This window comes from Adiantum capillus-veneris, chromosome 6 (assembly GCF_014529385.1).
Source record: "Adiantum capillus-veneris isolate H3 chromosome 6, ASM1452938v2, whole genome shotgun sequence".
NCBI classification, from domain to species: domain Eukaryota; kingdom Viridiplantae; phylum Streptophyta; class Polypodiopsida; order Polypodiales; family Pteridaceae; genus Adiantum; species Adiantum capillus-veneris.
In genome coordinates, this window is record NC_140936.1 from 79,476,229 (window position 1) to 79,503,344 (window position 27,116).

General features: G+C 43.1%; 1 long non-coding RNA gene across 1 annotated transcript in view; it reads left to right on the forward strand.

Moving 5' to 3' along the window:
* The first annotated feature begins 1,978 nt into the window (after window positions 1-1,978).
* LOC147455761 (uncharacterized) overlaps window positions 1,979-27,116 on the forward strand; it is a 50,778-nt gene continuing 25,640 nt past the window's right edge. Inside the window, exons 1-2 of the long non-coding RNA XR_015188409.1 lie at window positions 1,979-2,497; window positions 5,790-5,867. This is a non-coding gene — a long non-coding RNA (uncharacterized LOC147455761). The remainder of the gene's footprint in view (window positions 2,498-5,789; window positions 5,868-27,116) is intronic.

Below are 27,116 nucleotides of genomic sequence, written 5' to 3' on the forward strand. Positions count from 1 at the left end.
CAATGCATTGGAAGGGACCAAATATTGTTTAGGTAGCTCATAAAAAAATTGCAGTGTACTAAAAATGTAAACCACATTTGACTTACAACCCAACCAAAGTACTACAAAGACTCATTGATTTCCAAAAGCTCTTGACCCTTAGTCTATGCATGCAACCTGGCCCAAAGAAATGACATCCTAGATAGCAAGATCATCAGATTTTGTGCTTTTGAAAGTAACCACACTTGACGTCCATGTCAGTTATAGCGTTTCCAAGTACGATGGTGTCTTTCACGAGTCCGTGACTAACAACCTCGTTGAACTTGTTTAACCTAGTTAGTACGTTGCGCAATGCCAACCAAAATCAACCTATTACTGTTACTCTTGCCATGAAAGTATTTGCCCAAGTTGGCTTCTTGTAAGATGCCACAACATAGGTTATCACATCTAGAGAGAAGCCTTGGCTGTGTATTTGATGAGATGACATCCCTCACCGACTGCCCATCTAAGTTGAGAACCACTTGTCAAAAATAGTTGGTAGCTACTTGGCCTTGGCCTTTTTGTGCATGTCTTGCAATCAATGCATTGTAAGAGAGAATGCATTTCACCTACGAAGCTCATCAAAAACTTTAGAGCATTCAAAAGTACACCACATTCGGAGAGGAGCCTTGACTTCATGTTGCTAAGCCGACATCTCATACTAGATGCCCATATGAAGTGAAACCCATTGCTTCAAAACAATTGATAGCTACTTGGTCTTGCCCCTTTTGTGCGCATCGTGTAAACAATGCATTGGAAGGGACCACGTCACAATTTGGTAGCTCATCAAAAACTTGTAGTGTGTTGACTCGTTGTGCTCGAAAAAAAACATAGGTTTAGTGTAATCCCACCTACAATTTTTGAGAGTCATCTCTAAATCTTAAATATAAAGGTGAAAATAGCTATAAACTCTAGGGAAATTTAGTGTAAGGACTTTAAAATATAGTCAATTTGCCTCTAAAAAATCTTATATGTAGGTTTTTCAAGTTTTTGGAAAAAGGTTTTTTGAGCACACTTGTTGAGAAAGTACATCATAAGCGCTAGACACCCAGATTAGCCAATACACTGCAAAGGATAATGTTTGCTTCCAAAAGGCCTAGACCCTTAGTCTCGACAGGCAAATATAGGTGCATCAAAAGACATTCACTTTGCATACAAGGAGAACAACCTACACCTTCTTTGCATTGCATCTATTGCAACAATAGAAAGTTATGCGAACGAAACAAGTCCAAGAAACAAACTCCTCGATCATACAGGCCAAGAAGCTAAGTAGCACTTTCTGGCACAAAATCCAAGGTTTAAAAACTAAGAGCCAGACACTGGAAGGGGGAAGGAGAGCGGCAACTTTGGCATGGCACCAATGGTCCTTTGCAAAACTCCAAAAAAAAGAACCTATGGAGGAGCTCGTTGTCCAAGTTATCTGTTGTAAGTGGGGCTTAGAGAGAGAGAGAGAGAGAGAGAGAGAGAGAGAGAGAGAGAGAGAGAGAGAGACATTATACTAGAAAGGTGTGTAGCTGTGTGTCCCTAATCTTATAATATAGATCTTTTGCATCATCGAAGGTTGGCTTAGAAGATACCCTAAAGGTCGCAAATTGTAACCAAAGGTCATTAATAAAAGATAAAGTACATTGAGGGAAAGTTAGGAACGAAAGCCAAAACTTTAGGAGTACATTTTAACCGAAGCTTTATCAATGAAAGGCTGAAAGCCAAGCTTTAGGAAAATTATAGGAGTACATTTGGTACCAAAAAGCGTCACCATGCAAATGATGAAATACATATTGCGCCTCATGGAAAAGCCCACTTTTCAAGTACAAAGGGGGGAAATTGCTAAAAATTAAACGTAAAATACTAGTGTAATAGTACTATAGTACATTTGTAAAGCTTAAGCTAAAGCTACAAAATGGTGCATTGCCAATTTGCCCTTCTCTCTCTCTCTCTCTTTCGTCCCGTCCCGCTCGTACGAAAGCCCTCGCTAGTCGCTACGACGCCTTCTCAGCAGGCGAAGACGAAGGACCAGAAAGTCGTGAGGTTTTCTTTTTCCGCAGTGCTGCAGAAAGCTATGCGCTTCCTCCATTCCCCTACGGCCGCTCTGCTGAATGCTCCCTTCATTAACTACCATGCTGAGCTTCCATGGAGTCCTTTCCACAGAAACCTCGGGAAGAACGAGGTGCCTTTTCCCGTGCTCCGGCCCTGTGCAGTTTTCAAGCCGTTGAAGTAGCGATGGCTTCTCTCTTCAGATCTGCTTTGCTAGATATGAGAGAGAGAGAGAGAGAGAGAGAGAGAGAGAGAGAGAGAGAGAGGACACAGAATATATGGGCTTGACGACGAGAGAGAGCACGCTCGGAAACACACAGATTATGAAGCTCCTGCATGTGATCGAGCGTGCTCCCTCGCGCCGTCAGGCCCTTGATCACTCTCTCTCTTTCTTTCTGTTCCTCTATGAGCAATAAATTCTCATCATTGCAAACGAGTTCTGCAGGTAAGTCCTTTCACTAATCTTTTCTGTTGCTCTTTTTGCTTTTGGAGTTATTTCATAATTTGCAGTCTATTTTTGACACTGATACTGTCACCCAGAGAAATAAGGGAGACCAGGTTTAATACCTGATCTAGTAGTGCTTAGAAAATCTCATGATTTTCGTTCAAAGAGGAAGTCTGGTTCCTACATTTTACTTGAATAGCATGAGCATCTTTTGGTTCACGCTCCATTCCTTATAATGCTGGCAAAGAAAGATGCTTTGTTTTGTCTATATTTACTTTCTTAATCGAAGACAACCATTGAGTTGTGTGTTTGTTCTCATTGAGCTCCACACTATTCTGCTTTGTGAACTTATTCATTGATATGCTTTGTAGTAGTAGCTTTGAAAACATGTAGAATGTAGAGGTTGATAGAGCACGGCTTGCAATGAGAAAGCTATTATTCTATTAGGTAGTGTCCTTGTCTTAGGCTGTGTCTTCACATGTGTGTGGGTATGGTGTGTTGTGTTGGGAGCATATGTTAGTACCTAGTTCTACATCCACTATCGTACGCTGATGATGTCGGTGGGGATTTTGTAGTATTTATTCAATAGTATGCATGATGAAGTTGATGGTTATATTGTCTTTTGGGTGACATGAGGTTGCTTGAACCCAAGGTAGACAAAACCTATTTTCTGCTGACTCAATGCTTCTTCTCTATGCTCTCTAGTACTTATACCTTTATTTTCCAATTATCTTCTTCAGAATGCCGTCAAAGTTTGTAAAAGTTGTTTGCTTGTGCCTCAGGTCTCGTGTCCTAATATAGTCTTTGCCATACTTGTATAATCAACAAGTTTTACTTTCTTGTTGCTCTTCTCATGTTATACGCTTCGCTATACTCTTCAAATTTTGCATCTACTTTTTGCTAAGGCGTAGCATCTCAACTTGTCTGTTTGGTAATTATGGAGGGTTGTCATGTGCTCAATATAGTGCCATGCACAAGTTAGCTACAAGTTTAGATAAAGGAGTTTAGTACAAGGGCTGTCAACTACTCAACATAGTGCCATGTAACAATTATAGCTACAAGTCTAGATTAAAGGTGTTTAGGACTAGGGCTCTGATAGTTGGTAAGCTATGCTCTTGGATGGCTTGATGGGTAGGCAGACTAGTTTGGATGCGGGCCGTTTATTATATAAACTTTTTAGGTCAGTAGGTTCTTATTTTCTATCATGTAGATTTGTTAAAGCGAAAGTATCGTGGAACTTTAGAAGTAAACTCTAAAATAAATCATTAGAGGTGGGGTGTAGTAGTGACATATGGGTGCTCTCATTCAATCGAGATCAATGGAAGTCTTGCGCATGGTGGTGGTATGAGATGGCCGAAGGGCAAAAGACAAGGCAAATGGATGTACTTGGAGCTCGTCAAGGGTCAATGATCTACACTCATACCATATTATTAGTGTATTATCATGTGGTAAGTCAAGTATCCACTCCCTATTTGTAATTGTGTCTCGTTCGTGTGTACATATTGCATTCCACACTTATGAGTATACATGTGGGAAGTTGTATATTCACGAGTATCCATTTACGAATGGAGAGTAGGATGGATGTGTATATCTATAGACTTGGTACATATTGTGTTCTACATTCACGAGTATACATATACATAATGTGTTCTACATTCGCGAGTATACATCTATGAAGTTGTACTCATGGCATAGAAGTTTCCCCCAAGTCCTTCAAAATTGGTATCAAAGTGAGGTTCCTCGACATCTATCATGGCAAGAGGGTCAAATAGGTATGCCATTGTGTATGGTTCTTCTCCTACCTAGCAAGGTCGAAGCAATGTGACATGAAGTGTTTTGTGGTTTTGTCCATTTTGGGATTTTGGAGTTTTGAAACGTCCCATTTTCTGGGCAAGAAAAAAGCAAAACAAGTTTTGTAATAATATGTATATGCATTTTTATTTACTTACTCTATTCATATTTATTTACACACATATATACATGTGTGTATGTACATAGTGCACTCACTGCTATATTCATAAGCATGCACATAATTATAGATGCATACATATATGTTAAATATCTTACCGCACATGCACACTCTCAAATATTCATAGACATGTATACATACAATAGAGAGACAAAGGAAGGTAGAGATAGAGAGATATAAAGAATTTGCATTTTGTCTTATGCCTATTTTGTAAGAGTTTCAAGTTTAGAATATAATTTCTTGCTATGTATGGACAAGCAATGAAATCACGGACAATATAGGTTATAAAATTTTCAAGGTTGTGTTTAGTTTGGTTGCATATCGCTTCTTTCTAGAACGGCATGTTGTAGAATCTCTTTTTTAGTGGCTAGTTTTAGAAATTGTGCTTGTTTGTTTCTTATATACGTTGTAAAAGTTTGAGATGTAGGGAATGAATTCTTGTGCTGTCTTGTACTTGTTGTGAATGTCTTTAATGTACGACTTCTTGTTCAAAGTTTCAATCAAGCTTGTTTCTTTCATGTATTTTACTTATTTTTCAAAGTAATGGATGCGTTGTTTTATCCACAAATTTGTTTTACTATATGATATTTAAGTTAGTCTTGCTTCATTATCTTCTCACATTGTCACTCTTGATTTTTCTTTCGTGCAAGTGTTCTAACCCTTCTTTTAGTATGCACAAGAAGTTTTGGACAAATTCCCACATTATGACATACCTCAACATCATGAGCTTCTGCTCGGGAGGCACCGCATACCTAGCTAGGTACAATTGGGGGCAGAGGACCGCCGGCCCGATGTGCATTGTATGAAAATCACTGAAAAAGACTCCGTTTTCTTACATGAGAAAATTTCTAAATCTTCTTGTGATGTAAGTTGAGACTGTGGAAGCTCGAGGGTGTACATGTAAAGCTTCTTTCACTTTTTTTTGTTGTCTCTTTGTTTGAAGTTGTTATTAATGTTAGTTTGGAAATAACTTGAATGCTAAGTTAGTCTTTTACTTAATTCATATCTTCTTACTATCATTAAGGATTTGTGTGTTTGTTTTACCCCTTCTTATGGTTTGCGAGCGAGATTTGTTGACTTAGTTTGAACTCATGCGATAGGTCAGAAGAATGTAAGCTAAACTTTACATTTGGGTAGATAATTGAATGAAAATGATCTCCTTGCCGTGTTGATGAAGAGTGAACAATCCTTTCTTGACCACGATTGTAGCATTTATGTATCCCCAAAAGAATATCACGATTGTTGAGTTTCGTTTACAAATGTCAACTAGTCATGATTAGTCGTATAGATTGAAGCTAATTTGAGTTAAGTTCTATGTAACAGGTTTATCCTCGGCGCAAGAAGTGGCTATGGAGGACGTGGGGCTCCATTATACACAATTTTAATACTTCTTCTAGGGAGGTACGTTGTCGATTCTTATTTTGGACTTAAGCCTATTTTAGGATTTAAAAGTTTTGCGTTGTAGATTCTTATTTTTGTTCTTAAGCCTATTTTAGGATTTAAAAGTTTTGCGTTGTAGATTCTTATTTTGGTCTTAAGTCTATTTTAGGATTTTAAAGTTTGGTCTTTTACCTTTTGTTGTGATTGTCTCTAAAGTTAAGTACTCTTTGAAGCTTTCATTGATGTAAGCTTCTCAACTTATTTTTGCATAGCTCTTTTCTCTACACTTTTTTCAATCAATCAATGCTGTCTTGAATCTATCATTTGTTTTGAAGCAAATAAAACATTTAGTGATCTAGTCTTGCTTCTGTATTGTCTCTATTTTAGTTCATCAGTTTAAATCTTTCGATGCTTTACATTAGAACGTGGGTTCCAAGCCATGTTTTGTATGTGATTTACTTCAAAAGCTTGTTAGTAGATCATCTCTTGGAACTAAGGAGCTCAAAACATAGAAGCTTGGGAATGCTGGATGGAGGCCTAGGGTCGAGGAACGCCTGTATGGGACCGAGGGGCGGATGGGGATGTGTCACAAGACGGGCACCATGTGCCAATAGAAAAAAACAGACTGAACAGACTTTTAGCACTTCAATAACAACTGAACTGAAAGAGAGAGATGACACACGACACGGAGTGGCGAAATTCCACCCCAGAGAGTATTGGCCCCAAACCTTGGTGCCCCTTTCGGTATTTCTTTATATTACATCAACACAGTACAAGCCGGTACTCCAGACTCTGCACCTTCTCTAGGAAGCATGCCAGAGAATGAGCCCTAACCTCATATTTAAAGGCCCTTGGCCAAAAAGCAGTTTACAGTAAAAAGCCTTCAAACTTAAAAGCATTTGGTCCAAAAGCAAAGCCAAAAAACTGCTAGCGTAAATCATTGAAATCCGTACAGCTTGCCACGTCATCAGCCATGGCAAAACGCGGAAATCTGTACAGCTTGCCACGTCATCATGTCAGTGCAATTTTCGGAATTCTGCCACGTTATCAATTTGTGTGTGTGTGTGTGTGTGCAGGTCCTGCTTTAGTTTAATCCTTTGTCACTTAGGGCCCCATCGAACGGGGTCCCCATAAGTTGGTAGGACTTCTTCTTCTGTTACTTGTTCTTCTTAGGGTTTAGGCCCCTCGGCCGATATCTGTAAGTTGACTCCATTCTTCAGGGCTTTGATATGTCAGCAGTTTGTTATAGGATGCACCGTCACAAAAGTGATGACATTGCACTAGAACCTATCGGCCAGAGACAATATATGAGAGAGATTGCAAAAGTGATGTGGCATTTCATACGTTGATGTCGTGGCAATCTCGTAAATACGCCAAGATTTATGATTCTAACATGGTAGATTTGACAACCGGCTTTTTAGCAATGTGAACTCAGATGTTGGGCACCCTATATCTTAAGCAATTGCTTTTGGCGTTAGTGTCGGCTTTTTGTATCAATTGTTGGACTAGATGCCTTTATAAGGAGCCTTGGAGCTCATTAATTTATGGTTACACAATGCAGAGAGACTCTATGACATTTATCCTCTGTGCTTATCAATATAAAAAAGAAGTACTGAAAGGGATGCGTGACTTTGGGCCAATGCATCCGGTAGCGAAACTACGCCGCTTCGTATCTCGACTACTTTGAGTTTTGAAGTGCAAGTGTTAGAAGTCTCTGTTATGTGTGTGTGTGTGTGGTTGTGAGATTAGCGTCTTGTCAGTGCAATGGTAATGGAGATTCGAACAACAACAAATTGACAGATGAGGAGTTCAATGACATACTTGAGGAAAATTCTAATGAGGATCTAGAGTCCACAGATCTTCATCAGTAGTCGTAAGTTTGCACTTGTACAAAGCGGTTGATCAATTTTGCAAAGGATCCTAATTATGCTACGTATTAGAAGAACCAATCACTTCCGGACCTCTTTGAAAAGTGGCAAAAGGCCACTCATCTACCCCTCAAGCTGGCAATGATAGTAAAAGCAAAGTCAAAGTTCAATAAGAAGTGCTCTCTTTTAATCGAAGAGGATATTGAATGGGTTATGTAGTGGAAAGTCGATGAATTAATAAAGCATCAAAAACACACAAGGAAGGGACGAAAGTCCGCGTCTTTTCCTGCTATTTGGGTTGATAGTCTACTTATGATGAACTTGCAGAGTCGGGGTTCGGGAACTTGGAAGAAACACCACCGACATGTTAACTTCAAAGATGACTCTAGCCTCTTCTTCTTCTCCCTCCTCAAGTGAGGATGACTGATGGGAATCAAGGAATTGGAAACATTAGATTAACAGATCTAGAAGGAGCCGCAAAAGCTATCGTCATGTAGTGCTTATGACTCTATACATTTGGAGTAACAAAAAGAGGAATCACATTATTCGAGAACCAAAGTACAACAACTTTCAACAGAGAAGGGGAAAGAAGGAATTCGAGGATGGGGGCCAAAGTATAAAGTTTGACATTTTTGGAACCACAAGAATACTCATTGAGCTCTTTCATTCAGTCATTGGAGCCAATCTCTTTGGGCACGGAACTACATCGGGCCGTGTTGACAAAGTGAACTATGATATTAAAGTTGTGAAGTGCTTTAAGTAATTCTGCTGTATGTCATGTCCGATTCTCGTATTGGAGGTGACTAAGAGTGTGACAACAACCAAGGAATCTTGGGCTACTAATGGTATTTCAATTTTCCCTAATTGTGGATGTGGTGGGCATGGTTGCGGATGGGACATGTCAAATAGGGCAGCAGGGGCTATATAGAGAGCATGTACCCAAGCATCACCTCTTCTTTTTGCACAGTTCATTGGCTCAACAACCTTCTCAAGGACACAACAGCCTTGTCATGGATTGTACCTACCATATATGTGGATAATCATTTGGTCCCCTTTGTCCTCAACTCCAAAAGGCTAGGCATGAGTTCTCAAAGAGAAGCTCTCTCTCTCTCTCTCTCTCTCTCATTTAGAGGTCCATTTTGCCTACAACTTTTGATGCTCGGCTGCTTGTCCACTTCTGGTCGAGCATTGAGAGGCTTTTTCTTAGGGATGAGGACCTCCACATACCATAGTTTTCCATAGCGATTGACAGAGAATGTAGAGGCTAGAGCATAGGCCAACGACGTTGCATGGCGGGAAAATGTGAAGATGCTTGATGCTATGGTAAGGCCCATTCTCCACCTATTGTAGGTTGTTCATGGTATGCGACCATGCATAGACAAAGGCTATGAAGCCATGGATCGGATTATCAAGAAGTTGGAGGAGCTTGGACGAAGAAATCAATTCCTCGTGTTTGTCCAAGTATAATGCCTACTATTCTCCCCTCCGTATAGTGGCCTACAAGGTCGACCCCGAATTTCAAGGGAAGAAGCAGAGTGACAGGGAGGTGAGCAATGGGCTTTGCATTGTCTTCAACCACCCTTGTCTTGACAATAGCCTTTGGCACAAGGTTAGGGGTGAAGTCTCTCTCTATTGGTAAAAAGAAGGCTTCATTATGAAAAATTTGGACCCTCTTTGGGCCCTTTTTTTTTCCGAGAAAAAGATTCTTCCACTAGTTAATAGAACAGCCCATAGGGCTAAAACCACCTCTCCTAGAGAGGGCTACATGGGGAGACTCTCCTAGTGAGAAAACAGAATGTGTACAATGGGGGACTAACTAAATTACGAGATCGGAGCAAAGTTACCCGATACGATACGGTACGTCCATACAATACTGTATCGTTCTGTACAATCATTTTTTTGTTGGAAAAAAAACCCAACGGGTCTGCAAAATTGGGTTCGCCATCAAGTTTTTGTGTGCAAATTGGCAAATCATGATCAATGTGAACTTTCAAGTTGAATAGTGAACTAACATGCTTGAAGTGATACTTATGAAATTTTTATCAAGTATGGACCATATTGTAGGTTTTTGGCTTCAAGAAAAAAAAAACATACGAATTTTACGTACCTTACAACTCTATCCATTCGGTACTACGTTCAGGACGTACTGAATACGTACCGTACCTTATGTACCTTACCACCTTGGTAAGCTTAAAATATGCTTAAATTAGGTTGGATTTAACCTATATGTTAGTAGAGAGCCATACACACCCATTAGTCCAAGTAGAATCCTATTGAGGCATGATTTGCAATGATTCTTTAGTCTTAAGCCTTGGGATCATCCTTTACAAAAGCATCTTGATTTTTCATAGAAAGAACATTAACTTAAACTTGAATAGAGTCCAGAATCCACACAAAAGCTTAGAGCAAAAAGATGATAGATTATAACGATGGCTTACAAGGCCAGCCAAGGCGCTACAAAAAGACATGTAGAGTCTAGAGTGCTAAATAACAACTGTAAGAGTCACTAGGTGACATGTCAAGACTCAATCACTCATGTGGCAGTGCAATACAAAAAGGGGGCAAAGCTGGCGGCAACAAAGGAAACACATATCAAAAACAAATGAGCAATGAGTCATGACTCATGCTTGATGTTCAGCTCTAGGTAGGGGCAGAAGAGCATCCCACCTCCCAATCTGTAGTGGAGTCCTGGATGTCATGAATATCATCCCAATCCTCCTGCATAGGCTCATCCTCATGCGTCGATCCTCCTACCTCTCCAAGCACCTCTGCCTCTGCCTCCATCTCCCACTGTAGAAAAGGATCTGTTACTTTGGATGCTGACTTGCAAAGCATTCTTAAGTTTGCACTGACAAAAACAAGGTCATTTGCTTTCTCCACTTCAAGTCAGTTTCTCTTTCTAGATGCAATGTGGCTATATACACTCCACAATTGCTCCAAGCAAGAGGAGCTAACCGCTTGGCTGAGAATGCGGATGGCTGGCTAGTCGATGAAGATCGGGACCATATGAACCATTTTCTTGCCACCACAAGACAGAGGAAATCTTGGTGCGATCAATTTGGGCATCGGCTGTCCCAAATGATCCTCGCATATCCCTGTAAAATGCAAGCTGATCCTTGATTTTGTGTTGCATGTCATAATCAAGGTGAAGCTGCTTCAAGATGGTGTTCCAATGTGTGTTTACCTACGAATCATGCTCCTGCCCTGCACTTTGGAACTCTGGGTCCAATACAAAAGCTCCACCATAAAGAGGTGAACTATAGGCATTCCACCTGCTATTGCATAGCTCTTTGATTTCTTCGGGTCTATCTGGGTCCTTCTCATGATCTTCAAGCTCCTCGACCATGTGATCCATTGCTTCATAGACCTTGCCAATGCACGGTTGCATACCATCCATCACTCTAAGCAAGTGGATCACTGGTTTCACCATTTTGTTGGTAGTCTTTAGAGACTCTCAAAACTCAAGATCCTCTACCTTCCCTGTACAAACAATCCGTGCAAATGTACTTGCATGGGAAGTCTCAGTAAACTCTGTACTGATGAAGAGTTGCCGCACCGCACTTTGACATGCTACAAAGCGGTTTACCATTAGATAGTTGTAGACGAAGCGGGTCTCACAATATTTTAGAAGCAATTTCCCACCCGACCACTTCAAGAACTCGGTTGGAAGTATGTTGTGGTTGTTGATGAAAGCAACCGCCTTAGACGTGGATGCAATGAGAGGCTCTATCCAAGGTAGTTTGCCGAAATCCTTCAAGAGGTTGTTAAGGCAATGTGCCATGCAAAAGGACACCGTTATGTGAGGATAAGCGCCTTCCAAAATAGCTCCGATTGCCCTGTTTGATGCCTCTCCATCGATGACTAGACCTATCACAAGGTCTGACCCAATGGTCTCTATGGCGGAGGCCCGCAAGGACATCTGCTGATTTTCCTGTCTCCGTGGCGTCAGGGGAGTGGTAAAAATACATCTCCCCTTTTGAATAGACAACATCCATCCGCAATGAGGGTCACACCATACTTCGTCCATTGCCTCTTCATGTTGAGGGTTGCCATCTCCACAACGGCCTTCTCTCTCTCTCGAGTAGAGTAGTACGGAGGGCCTCGGAAGAAGGTGGCACGTAGCGTTCTCCATACTCTCCAAATCCTCGTGCACATGGTCTTGAAGTACTCCGACCTAAACATTGCACACAAGAGGTATTAGTATTTACTATTTAGATGAGAATGAGAATCGAGATGATTGATTGTATGAAAATGATAGTAAGTTTTACCAAGCCTTTATGAAGGGAATGTGATCATGATAGGAAAAGCAGACAACACTTGCATCCACATCCTCCTTTCTTTTTGGATCCCAAGTGGTATGTAGGGTGCGTTGGTGAGATTTGGGAGTGGAGATCGGAGTAGTATTAGGCATTGAAAGCTGATCGAAATGATGTCGCCGCTGTCTCCGTCGTTGCCGCATTACTATCACTACCAACCGATGAAGAAGGTGTAGAAGAGGAAAAAACCAAGTTGTTGGGGTCGTTGTCGCCGCTGTCTCCGTCGTTGCCGCATTACTATCACTACCAACCGATGAAGAAGGTGTAGAAGAGGGAAAAACCAAGCAAACAATTGGTATCCCTATCGGTACCAATTGTGTTGTTTTTCTTGCTAATTTCTATCTTTTTACTTATAAGTTTGATTTTATGGAGCGTCTTGTCCTTGCTAACACTTGCCCAATATTTTTGCACAAGTTATGCAATGTAAGACGCTTTGTAGATGATCTTTTTGTCCCTGACGTTCCTTCTTTTCAAGATTTTATGTACTTGAATTCGAGTTCTTTAGGCGGAGGAATTTATCCCAAGGAGTTTTGTGAACTTAACTGTACCACAAATAGTGATTGTTGTGCCTTTTTAGATCTTAAGATTTTTCAGACTCCCTTGGGATTAGAAGTAGATATCTATGATAAGCACCTTGAACCAGAATATGCCAATCTAAAAATCATCCGTATGCCTCACATTTCTTCGGACATTTCTCTTTTAGCTAAGTACGGTGTCATTTGCTCTCAATTATTTAGATTTTCTCGTCTTTGTTCTAATAAATCTACTTTTGTTGCTCAATCTTGACATCTTATTTCTTTACTAGTTGAAAAAGGATACTCATTCAAAAGAATCATGAAAAATGTTCGTTCATTTTTGCATCGTAGTAAGTTTATTTTTAATGTTTCTTCCTTTGGAATGTTCAAGATAATCAGTAGTAAATTCAATAGAAGTGGGGAGCTAAAAAGCCCACTTATTGTTTGACTTAATAACACCTTATGTTGTTGTTTTGATCTTTAGCGCTTCTAGTATTTTTAATATAGCTTGACAAATGCTAGCCTTTATCATGGCTGAGTTTGCCCATCACCTCCGGAGGGTGATAGAAACTCAGCTCGTTGGTTTTGTAGAGTACGTTCAAAGCATGAATGACCTCTATATAAACCTGCACCTACTCTTGGGCACTGACGACGTGAGTAGGGATGTCATAGCTGTTGTCCAAGCTATGCATGATAAAGGTGATAATCTTATTCTTCCTGTTTGGACAAGCAGCGAAGTTGAGATCACATATTGTCAAGTTTGGTTCTTTGCTCTTCGCAGGTTTGTAGTAGTATTCATTTTTCGATTTCGTATTTAGCTTACATGAGGACTCAAGAATGTGTTTTGTTAGAAGTTGTTGTGTGAAGTTTGATTTTTAGGATTAAGTTTTTAAGATGTCTTATCCTTTTTTTGCTTAAAGTTGAGTACTTGTTTTAAGCCAAATACGTTGCGTCAACTTATTTTACACATGCCTTTTCTGAAAATATTTTTAAGTTAATAATGTTTTGTTTTATTTAGTTTTGTTTCGTAGCAAACAAAGTGATTTAGTTTGTTTGTTTGTTTTTGTTTTTCTTTTCTTTTCTTGTGTCACTTGCTTTTATAGTTTTATGAGTGTTTTATTCCCTCTTATAATTCGTGAGTTCAGACTATTCTGAACTTATGAAGGTATATTGTTGGGGTTGTTTGCGGGACGTTTAGACCTTTCCGCTTCTTTCTCTTCTTTGTTGGCTTTGATGGCAGCATCCTTGGCTTCAAATACCTTCAATAATTGCTCGTTGAGGGCCTTGCATATTGCTACTTGTTGTCCCTCTAGCGTAAGGAGGTAGCACGGACTTTGGTTGGGGCCGGATTGCCGTTCGAAGCCGCATTGTGCGCATGGCGGGGACCCACCATCTCAAAGAACTCCCTAGTAACTTTGTCTCCCAATTGGGTCCACTAAGATGCCTGTCGATGGAAGGCATATTCATGACGCCTCTCAATGCTAGCCAGCTCCTATCGAGCTTGTTGCATCTGCTCCTCCAACAAAGGACTGTCTGGGTGATGCTCCTGCATCCTCTGCAAGAAAATCATGCCGCGTCGGAGACGCTTGTCCTCCTTCCTGGCTACAGCCAAGCGAGTTGTAGACTCCTGGAAGAAGAAGCAACTAAGCTCAGCAAGTCCAAAGGCCACTCTACCAGCGGGGGGAAGTCCCCTGCGTATCCAAGCTCTCTATCCAAAGTGCCACCACTCTCTCTCTAAGCTCTGAATTGAGCAAAATCCTCTCAGGGATGCATGCAGCACAACATCCTGCTCCCCCTCCTCTGTCTGTCTGTCACTATGAGGATCACTAGTGCATGGTCGGAAAAATAGTCCCATGTCACAAAAGTGGTCACTTGCGTAGGAGCGATCTATCCAAGATAGATTCACTTCTCTTACTCTACGGTCAGAGTGAGAGAAAGACAAGTTGTCTGGGGGCCTCACAAAGCCTGGTTGCTACCAAACATCAGAAACCCTCAAAGTCATACATAACCGCTCCCAAGCTACCAACTCAGCCCCATGTACAGTAGCATGGCTACCTCTAATCTTGTCAGAGGGTCCTCCAACATGTTGAAGTCTCCCCCAAGATACCATTGCTTTGCATGCGGCAGAGCCTCTACATATGAGACCAAAACTCTGCTCGTGCACTCGCCACATTGGGCACATACATCAGAGTTACCCGGAACGCGGAACGGGAACGGCGACGGGCCTCCCTGCGGAACGGGGGAACGGGAATGGGCCCGGAACGGGAACGGCGCGGAACGGCAGGCTAAAAGAACACCCAAATATTATTTTTTTTAGCGTTATGTGTTTGAATACAAGTAGTATTAGAGTCCTTTGACTCTAATACCCACAAAAAACACGATTCGAAGACCATTTAACCTTATTATGACTTGATTGGGATGTGAGGCGCCCAGAGTACATAGCCAGATGAACAACAATGAGCAAACACAATTTCCATAGTACATACACAATGCTCTCAAATAATTGCAAGAGTAGTAGTCAGAGATAACACTTTGGAATTAATTATGGCTAACATAGTAACAAGCCTCAAGGGCCGCCAGCGGCCAAGGTGCTACAAAAAAACCAAAGGGGGGCAAAGTTCAAACCAGACTTCAGTGACCACAATACCAAAAGACTGAAGGTGACAAATACCATAAAGATGCTAGTAGCTACAAATGGCAAAGAGGGCAAGGCTCAAGCAGCCATACAAAAAGGTAAGGATAAATGGCAAAGACTCAAGACTCAAGAGCCACTAGCCTGAGAGGCCTCCCAATCCGTAGTAGCCGGCTGTAAATCATGCACATCCTCCCATTCCTCATCATCAAGGTCTAGGTCCGGCTCGATCTCAGCCACAGATGAAGTACCTGGTGTTGGTAGATGTGCATCTCCATCCGCCTGAGAAGCCTCTTGCTCCATCTCCCACTGTGTAAAAGGATCTGTCTCTTTGTCTGTACTCTTGCAAAGCATTTTCAAATTTGCGCTGACGAAGACAAGATCATTAGCCTTCTCCACTCCAAGCCGATTCCTCTTCTTGGAAGCAATGTGGCTAAAGGTACTCCACAATTGCTCCAAGCATGAGGTACTAACTGACTGGCTGAGAATACGGATCGCCAATCTCTGAAGCTCAGGGCCATCATAGCCATAGTCCTCCCACCAAAGCACTGAACCTATTTTCCTGCGATCAATCTGAGCATCTGGACTGCCAAATGACCCCCGCATCTCTCTGTACTGTCTCAGCTGATCTCTGACAATGCGTCGCCCATCTCTGTCTAGAACCGTCTTGTTTAAGATCTCTGTAAATTGGTTCATGACTTCCCTATCTGTCTCTTGCCCTGCACCTTGGAACTCTGGATCCACCATGTACGCTGCCCTGTGTAAAGGAGAGGCATATGAATTCCACCTCGAGCTGCAAAGCGCATGGATCTCCTCATATCGCTCTGCGTTCGGCTCAAGCTGTGCAAGCTGCTCAATCATGCGGTCCATTGCCTCATAAATCTTGCCAATGCAAGGATCCATGCCATCCAGAACTCGAAGCAAATGAACCATCGGTTTTACCTGTGCATCTAGACTCTTGAGCTCCTTCCAGAACTCAAGATCCTCTGCCTTATCCTTGCACAAAATCCCTACAACTTCTTTGCATAGGGGGAGGTGGTGAACTCATCACTGATGAAGACCTGTCGGACCGCATTTTGACATTCAGACAGCCTACGTACAAGAAGAAAGTTGAATGCGAAGCGGGTATCTGAATACTTTAGAAGCACTTTGCCGCCCGACCTCTTGAGGTACTCACTCCGAACCAAGTTGTGATTGTTGATGAAAGTAACCATCTTCACTGCATCAGCAATGACTGGAGCAATCCAGTCTAGCTTGCCGATGTCTTTTAGAAGGTTGTTCAAGCAGTGTGCCATGCAAAAGCATACTGTCACATGCGGATAGTGGCCCTCTATGATAGCTGTTGCTGCCCTGTTTGATGCCTCCCCATCTGTGACAAAGGCCACCACGTGTTGCTCACCGATGGTTTCTATGGCCGCTGTCCACTCTGCAGAGAGGACATCGGCGGACTTGTCACTCTCAGTGGCATCATGAGAGTGCACAAAGTACATCTCTCCACTGGAGTATGCGACGAGACCATGGATAGATCTCTTCCTTGTATCGCTCCACCCGTCGGCAATGAGGGAAACGCCATGTTTTGCCCAAAGACGCTGAATGTTGAGGGTTGCTTGCTCCACAATAGCCTTCTCTCGATCGAGCAAGGTGGTTCGGAGAGCCTCTGAAGATGGCGGCACATAGCCGGTGCCATACTCTCCAATCCGTTGCACCATGACTTTCCAATACTCCGACCTATTTCGATCAAACATAGAAGAGGTTAGTATCAAAAAAGTGGAACAGATGATAACGAAAGAAATGAGAGAGAAGATTGATAAATCATAAAATAATGAACATACCTCGTTGCGACAAATGGGATATGGTCGTGATAGAAGAATCGGGCCATGGCCGCATCCACCTCTTCCTTCTTCTTTGGGTCCCAAGAGGTGGCAAGGGTCTTTTGGCGACGAATTGGACCTTGTGAAGATGCACCAACACCTACACCGGGTAGAGAGGAAGAAGGGAAAATGAGGGTCTTTGGATCAATACCTTTGCGTGCCGGCTTGGCTTTATGGTTAAATTGCCGATCCTTTTCCTCGAGCTCCTTCCTCTTCTCGATGGTTACGTTGGCACAAAATTTCACCTCATGTCCCGGCACTCGAAGAAAGTGTGCCCTCACTTTGTCATGCCCCCCTTTCCGTGTGTAAGAGCATAGCTTGCATCCCCATGCACGAGAACCTCCCGCCGCCGACAAGGTGCCCTCCGAGGTCACTTCATCCCACCACGACCATTCCTTCGCCTTTTGAGTGTTGCCCGCATGAACGGAGGGGGTTGAACGAGAAGAAGAGGCCATGGATTATCCGTGAAAGAGAGAGAGCTTGATCTTTGAGGATTTGAGAGAGAGAGAGAGCTTGAGAGAGGGCTTGAGAGAGAGAGAGGCTTGATTCCGTTCTTTCTTGAGGCTTGAGCAATGAGAAGTTGAGATAGAGAGCTTGAGACTCGAGAGAGAGGCTTCACCTCTTGGAAGTTGAGACCGAGAGAGAGTTTGACCCTTGAGCCTTGAGGGTTAGCCCAAGAGAGAGAGAGGTTATGGCTTGAGAGCTAGAGGCTAGGCCCCTATGGCTTGAGAGTGGAGACTCGAGAGTTGAGAGCAAGGGAGAGATGGCCCCCTTCAAACTTCCTTGATGCTTTGGTGAAGAATGGGGGAAGGGGGGATTTATATAGGGCTGTAAAATTTAAATGGCCGTTGGCTGCCCAAATCTCCCAAACAGCTATATTTTTAAAAGTTGAAAAACTGCCCGTTGCTGCCGTTCCGACCGTTCCGGGCCGTTCCGCCCTGTTCCAGCCGGTCCGTTCCGGTGATGGCCTGCCTGTCGGAACGGCAGTCCGTTCCGACGCGTTCCCTGAATTTTTGACTGGCCGGAACGCCGTTCCGGCGTTCCAAGGCCCCATATAGGCGTTCCCCGGTAACTATGACATACATGTTTAGGAAGTCCATGAGGCAACCCTGAATCTGCATAGTAATCCATTGAGCCCTGCCTAGTAAAATAATACCTCTGCCCACAATGGTCTCCTGCCATGAGTCGGCAATAGTCATACATACCCCTCCCTGGATACAACCAAGTGGAAATGCAACTGATCAAAATGTCTCATAGCGACCGCGCAAAATCTGACCACATCATCTAATGCGGCGCTCACAAAGATGATGCTCTTAAAGCATAAGAATATCAATCTCACCACCCATAAGGGTGGTGATGAGCAAGATCCTCTCAGGGATGCGCACAGCGCAACATCCTGCTCCCCCTCCTCTATCTGTCATAGTGAGGATCATTGATGCATGGTCGGAACAATAGTCCCATGTCACAGAAGTGGTCACTGGCGTAGGAGCGATCTATCCGAGATAGATTCACTTCTCTTAATCTACGGTTAGAGCGAGAGAAAGACAAGTTGTTTGGGGGCCTCACAAAGCTTTGATGACACCCTCAAAGTCATACATAACCGCTCCCAAGCTACCAACTCAGCCCTGTGTACAGTAGATGGCTACCTCCAATCTTGTCAGAGGGGTCGTCCAAATGTTGAAGTCTCCCCCAAGATACCACTGCTTTGCATGTGGCAGAGCCTCTACAATATGAGACCAAACTTTGCTCGTGCATTCGCCACATTGGGCACATATATGTTTAGGAAGTCCATGAGGCAACCCTGAATCTGCATAGTAATCCATTGAGCCCTGCCTAGTAAAATAATACCACTGCCCACAATGGCCTCTTGCCATGAATCGGCAATAGTCATACATACCCCTTCCTAGATACCACTAGGTGGAAATGCAGTTGATCAAAATGTCTCATAGCGACCGCGCAAAATCTGACTACATCATCTAATGTGGTGCTCACAAAGATAATGCTCTTGAGCATAAGAATATCAATCTCACCACCCATAAGGCATCACTGAAGCTCGTGGCGTAACCGACCTCGCGAGCGTTGAAACTGGGGTCCTCCTAATCCCTGCACCTCTGTCCATATATATACATAGCATGGTGGGCTCTGCATGTCAGCAAAAAAGTGTACCACAATGTGGCTACATCCTGGTGTGTCCAGAGGTGTCATCGAGAACTTGACCAACGGCCACAGAGTCTGTACCAAATCTGTAACCCCCAAGTCTCCCGTGTGGTGAGAGAACTCAAGAGCCTGAGCCTGAAGCGAGTCCATCATGGAGTCTAGAGTCCACTCAGCTTGGTCCCTGCTACATAGAGGGAAAGAGAAACCAACCATTGTGTCTAGGACCTCTATCTCTCTAGCTGCAAGAAACAATACATGGACTCTGAAGCAAGCCGCCTCAAAGTCTGGTGAGGGTCTCCAAGTGAAGTTGTAGGCAAAGAAGTCCCACCGGCGACGAATATCGAAGCTCGCCAATCCTCAAGGGACTGCGGCAAAGGGAGACATCTGCACCAAAAGGGGGGTCCGCAAGACGGCCTGCTCCTCTTGCCAGGCGGCTCGTGGTAAAAGCACTGCCAAGAGACCTCCGAGCATACGAAGAAAGTCTTGTCCCCTGAGTCGGGTGATGGGGAGGAGCAGGAGAGGATGAGGAAGCAGGGGAGCTAGTAGGTGGAATGGGAGGGGAGGGTGCGGCAACGGGGGGAATGGGGGGTAGGGGGTTGGAGGAGACGGAGGCGGAGGGTCGATGGGTGGCACGAGGGGGCGAGGGGCTGTCGATGGTAAAGCTGAGGTGGAGGGAGGAGTTGAGGCCTCGTCTTGTTATAAGGGGTCAAAGTGATTCCCTGTGGGAACCCACTACTGTTGGCGTTGTGTAGGATGACCAAAGGGGAGCCGAACTGGCGTGGTGGTCCCTGGCGGAGACGACCACGGATGTGTTGCCATCCCTCCTCTGCCTGGGCACCAAGCTTGAAGGAGGAACTTGCGTGATCTGTGTGCTGCATCTGGCCAGCCCTAGGGGCCTGGGTCTGGGTCTGTTCCGAAGGTCGAGGCCTCCTCTGTGGATAGGCCTTTGCTAGATGGCCCATTTGTTGAAAAATAAAGCACTGGTTTGGGAGGCTCGAGTACTTCATAGTCTGGCAGAGCCAACCACCACTCACTCGAGGTTGTAGAACGACCTTCGGGAGGGTGTGGGTGTCATGAACCAGAATGCGTACTGTAGGTATGTGTCACAAACAGGAGCGCATAGCAATATAAAATACATTTGAATAAATAGGATTTATCTCTTAATAATGAAGCAAGAGGATATAGAGAGAAATAGATAGAGAGAGGGAGAGAGAGAGTGAGAAGATCGACACAAGACTGGGGACCAAAAGATGGCCCATCTTTGTAGTTTGGCAGAGCCAACCACCACTCACTCGAGCTTGTAGAACGACCTTCGGGAGGGTGTGGGTGTCATGAACCAGAATGCGTACTGTAGGTATGTGTCACAAACAGGAGTGCATAGCAATATAAAATACATTCGAATAAATAGGATTTATCTCTTAATACTGAAGCAAGAGGATATAGAGAGAAATAGATAGAGAGAGGGAGAGAGAGAGTGAGAAGATCGACAGAAGACTGGGGACCATAAGATGGCCCATCTTCTGGTCCCCAGTACTGTGTCGATCTTCTCACTCTCTATCTATTTCTCTCTATATCCTCTGGCTTCAGTAATAAGTGATAGATTCTATTTATCCGAATGTATTTTATCTCCCGTTTGTGATAGTGGTATCAGAGCATGATCTCCTCTCTTTCTCTGAAAAGGAGGACGACTCTACGAAGATACGGGAAGAAGCCATGACAAGCCAAGAGAGAAGTTAGCAGGCAGAAACTTGAGTCCTGCAGGAAAAGCTCGCAGAGTTGGGAAAATTTTTCTCTCTGCAAGAAGTCGACACAAGACTTGGGATTCTCTGAGAAGGCGACAAGAGCATGATGCTCAAGAACGGAGAGGATCCAAGGAGTAGAATGCTCAAGATCCTTCAGAATCCAGAAAATATCCATGAACATCAATTCAGAACCATAGCCAAGAAATCCCATCATTTCGGGAAGGATATGAAGAAGGTCTCTAGACTTAGGAACACTCCAGTCAAGTTTGATACTTTTGACGGAAGGGAAGATGCCCCAAAAGCTACCGCTTTAATTCGATAGTTTGAAGTTTCCTTTGCAAATGGAAATTTCTTAGAAGCGTCGAAGGGGAGGCATGTGACCAAACACCTCAAGGGAATTGCAAGTACTTGGTCGTATATCAAAGCTCTGCAAGGAACTTACAACAAGACTTGGATTCAATTCAAGGTTGAATTTTTCGACAATTTTTTTTTTTCCCTCTACGCTTTGAGGAAGGCATCCAAGACGATTGGGATCGGTTTGCCCAATAGGAACACGAGCAAGTCAAAGCAAGTGGTTCACTCTTGCTAAGGTAACTCCACTCTTGATCCTCTCTGAGGAAGGAAAGATGAAGAAATTCAATGAAGGACTTTTGCCCGAATTTTGTAGACGCATCCGCAAGATTCTTTGTAGCGGATGGTGGAATCAGCAATAGAAGCTGAAAGTGTACACCTCTGTATACATAGAATCTAATCCCCGCAGTGGAACGGGAACCGTTGAACACAGAAACAATGAATTTTTGTTACCTCTCCTCGAAGCCTTACGTTGCTATCCGGAGAAAGTTTGGAGTAAGGGAATTCAATCTAGCTCATGAGTTTTTTGAATAGAAGACCCTCAAACTTTAAGTGAGAGGGCAGGTCTTTGATCAAAGTTACATCTTTGAGGAAATCATAAAGTGCATCGTGCTTGTTTGCTCTTTTGCACGAGGTATGGTTATGTCTAACCGGGACTACTCACTCTTGAGTGTTTATGAGAGTGGGATCAATCTGAAACATTGTTTTGGTTTGCTCAACTAGCTGAAAGGTCAACTATTGATCTGGTATCCGGCCGATAGTTCTCCAACAAATTACCTGCTATTGCCGGTAGGACATTATGAAGGAACCATTCCGAGTTTTCAAGAAAAGAAAAGCTTTTATCAAGCTGGAGTACCCCATGAGCCTACACCCCTTACTCGGTAAGGGAAGATATGGTAGTGCTTTTTGCACAAGTGAATGAACACTCTCTTTACGAGGGAAGAAACAATCGATGGCTATGGCCTGTGTTCGAGGAATCCAAGGATTGAAATCCTCGTTTATTTGATGAGCAGGTTTTGCTCTAAGATCAAGCCAAGGGATCGTCAAGTTGAGCGTCTTCGCTCTAAGGATCTTACGAAGAGAAGATAATTTCCCAGGTTCACTGAAACTCTTAACACAACTTAAGAATTATGTACACCTTTGGGTACATGGATAACACACGAAGATGCAGACCTATGCCAAGGTGGGTCATCTACCAGTCGATTTTTTTTTTTGCTGAACGGAATGAGATGAACCAACTTCCTTTTGAGGAACTAGATGGGAGTTTGTTATACTCTCTTGAGCGTTTTTTTGCGTGCAAGGATATTCCGACACGAGAATCTCTATTTGAGATGTGTTCAGTAGAAGTTTCTCTACGGAGAAGAGGTTTTTTGATGGTCGTTGATCATTGAGTACGCTATGTGCTTTTACCATTACAGTAGAAACTTTTGGTTGCGGTAATGTCAAGTAGCATTTACACGCTTTTGGAATAAATTCGAACAATTATGTTCATAAGAATATAATTCGCCAACCGTTTCAAAATGGTAAGAATTACATATGGGAGAATATCCCTGAGAATCAAAGAGGGTTTGGTCTATTGTGAACCGGGTTTGAACGTACTTCAAAAAATGCTATGGTTAGAATCTTATCTGCTTGAGATTTTGCAAGTCGTCATTGATGCTTGCAAGGTGAATCGTTTTTGATGATTTTGCAAGGAAGAGACGCTAATGGGCGTCGGGAAAACACTACTGGTGGTAATAACGTGTAGGAGAAAAAGATTGGAAAGAAGTGCCGCCGTGCACAAGGGATCTTCGGATCAGAACAATTAGCCTACCCAAAGCAACGGCCCAGAAAAAGAACCGTCTTTAATGTGATTGCAGACTCTGTTTGTGAAAGAAAGACATCGAGCTTAATGCTCTATGATTTGGACATTCCCTATGTGGAAGGACACAAGAGGGTTAACACCCTTAGGACTAACAATGCAAGATTATGCGCAAGGAGAGATATCTAGATTAATTTCTAGGAGGATTATTCTTCTCGGGATTGAGAAGGTGGAATTGAGTTAATAGATTCTTGGATGAGGAAACTTCCGATCTGTTGGAAAGACGCGAATGACGAGTTCTTACATGGCTCGTAAGTTTGATGATTGGTGAAGGGTATCCTCGAGGTACTAGAGGAAGGACATGAAGCGGTAAGGTAAGTATTGAATTATTGACTTTATTTGACAGAAAAATAATTCTAAATGATTTATTGGATTCATAAGTGAGGTTTTTCTCGCTTGGAACACCAAGAATAAATAATTCTAAATGGATGTTACTAAATTGACTTTATTTGACAGAAAAATAATTATAATTGAATTATTGGATTCATAAGTGAGGTTTTTCTCGCTTGGAACACCAAGAATAAATAATTCTAAATGGATTATTGGAATTTTAAGTGAGGTTTTTTCTCACTGGAGACATCCGAGTACAGAGTATTCCTAGTGCGTCATTTAGAGTAATGACGGGAGCCCTTTGAAAGGAAATATTTGTAAGGCCACCAGGAACGGGTACTTCTGATGCGTCACATCGGATGGGTGACAGGGAGCATCGGGAAGAAGTATCTGACCATCCGGGAACGGACATCTCTGATGCGTCATAGGAGATTGTACCGTAAGTTCAATAGGAAAGGACTATGTGATCGGTATTCCTAATGCATCACCACAAGGTGGGTGACGGGTGCATCAGAAAGGGAATATCCATAGTCAAGAGGAAATTCCGAACCGTGTTAGAATTGTGCACAAGGAAAAGCAAGCACTTGAATGAAGATGGGTTCAGAGGAAACTTTGAGGAAAAACGAATGCTTTGGGAAATGAGAAAGCAGGTTGCTTTTCGGGAAAGCAGATGCTTTCCCGCGAGGAAGTCTATGTCTGCATTGCAGTTGTGTATGTGATTGCATCCAGGGACGCTTGGGAAGTGCTGTGAAAGCATTGTTTTTAACTTATAAGGTTTTATTGAGTTTTTGGACAGATTCATACCATTTTAAAGGTGACTGGCCCCCCACTTCATAAGTGGACAGCCTATGATTAGATAAGCAATAAAAACCAGCCATCACGATTTTTGTCTCTCTTTTTCTGGCAGAAGAGCGCAAAAAAAAAAAGAGAAAAAGAGAAAAAAGAAAAAAACAAAAAACGGCCAGGATCTCTACGTGAGCAGCCAATGCTCTACTATCTTTGCCGTGGCCAGGGAGTTATAAAAGCATCACACGCCCTCTCCCAGAGGGAAGACCAGTTTTCGCAAGGAGAAGATGCTGCTGCAGATTTCAACCGCAAAGAAGACGTTCCAAGTGATGCCCATGGCTGCCCCAAGTGCACCAGATGTTGCCAGGACTCAATGCGTAAGTTCCCTCGCGAAGAAGTGCCTACGGAGGGTGTTTCCATCGTGACAAGGTGCTGTTTTTCTCTGTTTTCAACCCATAAACGTCGTAGATGGGGCTGATTTACGAGAAGGAACCCAAGAACACATCTCTTGTGTGTGTAGGATTGGAAGAGAGGATTTTCTATGTGAAGATCTCTTTTGGGGAATTGCTTTTCGAGAACCGAGTTGTGTTTCGAGCGTCGAGACTTTAAAGGTAACGATTTTCACGTTATGATTTGTAAGTAATTGTTTGCAGGTGTACTTCCTCTTAGTGAGGGAGTAGGAGCAGAGGAAGGCATGAGCCTCTGCAGGAGAAAGCGCTCTGAGGAACTAGAGCTAAATCAGCCCAAGGGTTTTGTACCCGAGTTTGGGAAGTAGATCCACGGATCCGGGAGTGGTAGACTCTCAAGATGTGTGAAATTCTCAAGGGGTCCAGGAAAGCAGAGTTACTCTGTAGGAAGAGGACTCTGGAAACCGAGTCGGAAGAGAGTTGCAGGGATGGTATACCTTGAGTCTGGAAGGTGAGATCCAGAGGCGAGAACCTTGATTCTCGAGGATTTGGAATAAGGAACGTGTAACAGACTTGGACACTCCAAGTCAAGAATCAACCGCGACAGCACCAAATAACCACTTCAAAACAATTCACAGATCACAAAAGATTTGCACTGGCCCGGCGATATTGGCCCCAAAGACTGGCGCCCCTTTTGGTATTTCTTTTTATATTAATCAGTTCAAAGTACAAGAGTGGGTCGGGATTCACTCTCAGACTCTGCGTCGAGATGCTCTGAGAAGTGAAGCCCTCACCACTTATTTAAAGATACAAGGGATGCCCAAAAGCAGAGCCCCAAAAGCTTTTAAAATAAAAAGCATCAGTTCTCTCTCTCTCTTAGAGAGTCTTTTCTCTTTTTTTTTAATTAAAAAAAAAAAAATTCGCGTCGCTCATCATTTTATTAAAAAAAAAACAAATTTTTTTTCTTTTTAAAAGCCTCCGCGATTGTTCAGAAATTAGGGTTTTTGGCAAAAATTAGCGTTTACAGGAATTTTAGGGTTTCTGGCAGAAATTAGGGTTTCTGCTGTCCACCACGTCATCACTTTGTGACATACCCCCCTCTTGAAAGCAATGTAATCGACTGCGATTACGCCTGTAAAACCGACAAAAGCCATAAACCGTCTTAGCAGACACTGACTGTTAGTACCTACGTACTAGGCACACACATCTAGCACATGCACCAAATCGACAGTCACATCACACGACATCACCAGACATCACATGACATTCAACATTCATTCGGATCTTAGACCATGATGTATCGGCAATGTAGCTAGCAATCACATATAAGTCCAATCGGGACCTCATCGATGTCCGATTGACTAACCCCTATTGCAACCATGTCTATTCGAGATCAAGTAGACCAAAATGCTGTAGTCATTTCGTCTATCAGTTCCTGCACTCACAAGAAGTCAAGAACAAATCAGTATCATAATGAGGAATTCCATTTCATAAAGTCATCCAACAGAATACTGTCAGCTCTTAGTATCCCTGAAGCTCAAAGAGACATCAGTGACTTTAGTATCAAAATCGAGGCATCTGTTGACAAAGGAGCGGAGTAACTCCCCTCTTGTGCATCCCACTACACCAGATCTTCGGCCAAGCTGAGTTTCTGGGTTTCGTTTGGAGTAGACTATGCTAAACCAAAACATCGAGGTAAAGTTTCACAATCCGAGGAGTAACTGCTAGGTCCTCCTCCTCCATCCACTTCGCATCAAATGCAGGAAAGTTCTTGAACTAAACCAAGAACCGCCTTTGGACTTTACCTTTCTTCGTATCGTTATGTGCCAAAATCTGTTCAGGAACAAGGATCTCCTCGTTTTCTTCCACTTCGGGTCGCTCATCAGGCTCCCCATCATCAGGCACATCACCCTTAATAGGGTTCAAGAGACTCACATGCAATGCATTATGAATCCTCCAAGTATCTGGCAATTTCAATCGGAAGGAGACATCATTTATCTTGTCAGTGATCTGGAAAGGTCCGTAGTATCGCATACTAAGCTTTGGAAAAGCCTCTCCTTTCCCTTTTTCTTTCGTAGGCGTGCCTTCTCAAAAGTAAGAGCACCCAATCATCCTCCTTCAATTTCAAGTCGCGACGATGGCGATCTGCTGCCTTTTTCTTTCGTTCTTAAGACTCTGCAAAGTCTCGGGAACCTTGGCAAAAGCCGTATCCAAATCTCGTGAATATTCATCTGCTTCAAATATCTAATCTTTCGTGCTCAGGAAGGATGGAACCTTCGCAGCACTTTCAACAATCTCACATGGCGTCTTCCCCGTCGAAGAGTGTATCGTGTTATTGTATGCAAATTCCACCAAAGGTAAGTTCTTTTCCCATTGAGTCTTCTGATCCGAGATACAAGACTTCAATAAATCTAAAATCATTGAATTGGCAATC